The sequence below is a fragment of the Buceros rhinoceros genome, unplaced genomic scaffold, assembly GCF_000710305.1.
Source record: "Buceros rhinoceros silvestris isolate BGI_N320 unplaced genomic scaffold, ASM71030v1 scaffold7963, whole genome shotgun sequence".
Taxonomy (NCBI): Eukaryota; Metazoa; Chordata; class Aves; order Bucerotiformes; family Bucerotidae; genus Buceros; species Buceros rhinoceros.
In genome coordinates, this window is record NW_010402957.1 from 5,684 (window position 1) to 10,056 (window position 4,373).

Genomic DNA, 4,373 nt, shown 5'->3' on the forward strand with positions numbered 1-4,373 from the left:
CGTTGGAGAAGATTGTGGAGGACTGTCTCCTGTGGGAGGGACCCCATGCTGGAGCAGGGGAAGAGTGTGAGGAGTCCTTCCTGTGAGAAGGAAGGAGTGGTAGACACAATGTGTGATGAACTGTCTGCAACTCCCATTCCCCTCCCCCTGTTGAGCCCAGAGAGAAGGAAGGGGTGGGGAGAAGGTGTTTTAAGATTTAGGTTTTTTATTTTCTCATTATCCATCTCTGATTTGATTGGTGATACACTAAACCAATTTCCTCAAGTTGCGTCTGGTTTGCCCATGACAGTAATTGGTGGATGATCTCTCCCTGTCCTTATCCTGACCCACAAGCCTTTCATCATCTTTTCTCTTTCCTGTCCAGATGAGGAGGGGGAGAGATAGCGTGGTGTTGGTGGGCTCCTGGGCCTCAGCCAAGGTCAACCCACTACAGAATATATGCTATTTGCTAAAGGATCCCATTTTAATATTGTCTCTGGATTTTAATTATGTGACTTCTGCCATTTCAGTTGTCACTAGCCTCTGTATGGAGTGTGGTACTGAGGAAAACGTTCTAAACCACCCCAAAAGAGAAGAAAAGAAAAAATAGTATGTGCATAGAGCAGGGAGAGAAAGCTTTTGCATCTAATTTTTACCATCTAGCTTTCAGAAAGCAGCTTTCTGAGGTGTCTCCTCTATTTTGTACACCAGCTTCTTGTGTGTTAACATTAACGTGGACGGGTAAATAGACTTCTTAAACATGGAAAGTGCCTCCCTAGAGTGGATTTGTGTAGGTGCTTCCATCTGCACAAGAAGATTGGATTCAAAGCCCTCTGAAAATAATTTTCTTAAAAGCATGGTTTTGTAGGACTGTTCTTCAAAGAGTTTCTTTCTGAGTGCACCTAGCTTTGTGTCATAGCTAACTATACCTCTGGAGGTATAAATAGCAAACCCTGCTGTTGTTACTGAAGTACAAACTCAGTACCAAACATGGAGTTAAACCAAAGCAATAGAAAAGCCTGGAACCCCTGCTGCTTCAGAGGACTTAACCACTCCCAGGTGCTTTAGAGACTTCTAGCCACACTTTTCACAGCACATTGGGGGAGGGGGAGTAGAAGTTGTTGCAGATGGAAGGGAAATGACACTGATGCGTGACCCAGCTATATTCCTCCCTCAGAAATAGAAAAATAATAATTTTTGCCAGTAAAAAATTACTTTTCCACATCAGTCTACGGATCAGGGAATTATGAAGAACCCTAGATAGCAATAGAGGAAAATAATTGAAAAATCGATAAACTCTGTAATAAATGATGGTTGTCAGCCTACTGACCTGAAACTCAACATTGCCGTTCTTCATTCAACATGTATACTTGAGCTTTGCTCAGCATAGAACACAGTCAAAGATTACAGTATTGGCCGAAACCAGTATTCACACAACTGCAAGACAGCATTGAAATTATTGGGAAAATCAGACTCTGCTGATAAATACAGCTTTTTGTAATAACCATATTTTCTGGCCTAGCTGTTAATTCTTCCAGTCCATATATTTTCATCTCTGTTATCATTCGATAGATAATACTGTCTTAATTTCTCATAGGAACAGATGTCATTTAAGAACGAAAGATGAAATACAGATTGGAAACAATAAATATTTCAACATATTGTCAACGGAACTTCAGCATTTACATTTTATATCCTTGAGCCATCCCACCACTCCCCATCCCATCCCCTAGAACTAAACTTCTCCTTATTTTTAAGCATGGAAAAAGCTTATTAATATTGAGACCACCAGTGCTTAAGATTTTTGCTTGAGATTTTGTGCTTAAGATTTTTGCTAAATTATGAGAGTAGGGTTGTTACAAATGAAAATGCCGTTTGAGGTAACATATAGGGAATGTGAGTACTTTGGATGGGACTGTTGCCGCTGTTTCGCACTATGGGCATTCTGTATAATTGTATCCTTTGTGGGTGATGTATTTATTTTGTTTTGCTGATTCAGTTAAAAAATGTCACTGATACTTATTTGGCCTGTCCGAAGATACTAAGCAACCTCCCTCCACCATCTCTAAAAGTATTTTAAAATTAATTCTTTATTAACGAATATCGACTGCCATATAAAAAGGAAGAGTCCACAGCAAGAAAAAATTTATTCGAAGTATCAAAGATAATTGACAGATGAGACATTTTCTTCCGTTATGAGCCTTCAGCTTGCTATTTTGTGAGGTGTATTAAACTCAATTGCAGGAAAAACTTTGCTCTTGTTTAATAGGTAGGTGGTTAGTGACATTCAGGGACTGCAGAAAGGCTCCTGAAAGGTCTTGGTGACTCGGGAGCAGCCACCCCATGCCTATGTGGCAGGAGGGGAGGGCAGGGTCTGGGCAGGGCTCTCCACCTGCCTACTCCTTCCTCGGCAGCCTCTTTGTTTCACTTTCTGCCTCTTAGGTTCTCTCAAAACACTGAAAAATCTGTAGAAAAGGATTATTATTTTAAAATGTACTGTAACTTTTCCACAAAGTCTCTTAGTCTGATTAATTCCCATTCAGCTAATGACCAACTGTCTTGCTAACCCCCTCCTGCAGCCTAAAGCAGACCTACTAGGACTGATCACTCACAGTTTACCCCAGTATAAAAATTTACCCAGTTATAAAATACCAAAGCAATGTGCATGAACACTTGAATTACATGGAATGTGTTCCTAGCCATCACCAGAAAGGAGAAGAGTTGTTGAGCATAGCTAGAGATGATTTGGAACCTTCCCTTCCGGTGATTTTCCAGTGGAAAACACTCTTCTTGTAGCATTGAAATCTTTAATGAGAAAAATTTTCATAATTACTGAGGGCCAAAGGGCTGTCATTAACTATGGGAAGAGCTGTTGCCCTCTACCTTGGCAGCGGGTGGTGGGGAGGAGAGATGGTGGGAGGAGAGTGGCTGACATGGTTTGAGCAGGAATCCTGAGAGGTGGTTTTTCTCAATGACAGGTCCTGCCTGCAGGATGCTCAGAAGGAAATTGCTCTGTAAAGTCCTTCTTTGTGTGGAAAAATAATTTTTTTAAAATTTTCTTTGTATCCTGATTTAGGACATTTAAAATTCTTTTTTCGTTTCCTTGGGAATGAATTTATACTTTCTGGCCAGTTCTAATCCTGTGTTTTCCAGTTTAGGAATGTATAGTTCAAAATTAACACTTAAAAATGGAAGTAGCTTTAAATGAAGACTCCTGCCAATACTGAAGTAGAGGTGTAATGTATTTCATACAGGAAGCACAGTTCAGAGTGCCATTTACCTCATTGCCCATTCACTGAAATTTCCACTCTGAGCACATATTGCAGTAATCCAGCACCTCTGTGCCAGCAATCTGTCTTTCTGTATCTGGGGTCAGGTAGTGCCTTGCATGAAAGAAGTGGCTGGTCGCTTTACTGAATGCAAAGAATGCGTTCCTATCCCAGTTTTATTATCTGATGAGCATATGCACAGTTACTTCCCTAGACAGTCATACTGCCTTTTCTGTTTATGAAAAATACAGGTAATAAAACGAATGGGTGGATGGGGGAGTGATGTTTTACTGGTTAGCATGGGTAGCTGCAAGGCAGGATTTTCTGTTTTAAGATTTTCCTGAATCCACTGAGCCCCTCCAGACCCTTTCTGCATTGCTGTTTGCTTCACTGAGCCTTAAATTTTAAGTGGCTGATGAAAAAGAAGTAATGTTGAGCCTCTCCTTCTTCCTGGAAGATCAGGGAGATTCAGGCCTATTCAGGTGGATGCTAGCTAGCAAAGAGCTAAATAATTCTGACTGTCTATGGTTCATCTGGATATTGTCTTCACTTTGCAACTGTCATTCTTGTAAACTGCTGGTATTTCCCAGGTGGGCTATCAGAATTGTTTCAAACACTTGCAGCACTAAAAGTATGAATTTCTTGCACCTGCATAAAGCTGATGCCTGAGTGCTTTCTGAGTGTTCACGTTGTCTGTGGAAAAGAGGGAAAATATTTCATGGATTTATCTAGTAGATTGTTAACGGCTGATGACACTGAGTTTTAAGACAGCTACTGCCCTCATTTTAGGATGAACATCACATGTGAGTGATAACTTTTTCACGTGCATACAGGTGTCTTATGCCAAAGCATTTTATGATCTCCCTCGTACTTAGTGAGTTAAGTATCCGTATCCTTTCACTTATTCATAGACTGTAGGGATGTAAATGCCATCTGGTCAGACAGCCCTCTGGTCTTTCATGAATTAATTTCCACATGGAGCATAGCTTTGGGACATTCAGACTTAGTTGACAGCTTTCCAGTGATTGTCATCTTGCCTAAGCCTTTGTAAGTTAGGCCAGTAGCTCATTGTTAAAATACATGTCTAATGTCTTACCTGGAACCTCTAGCTTCAATTTCCGGCTG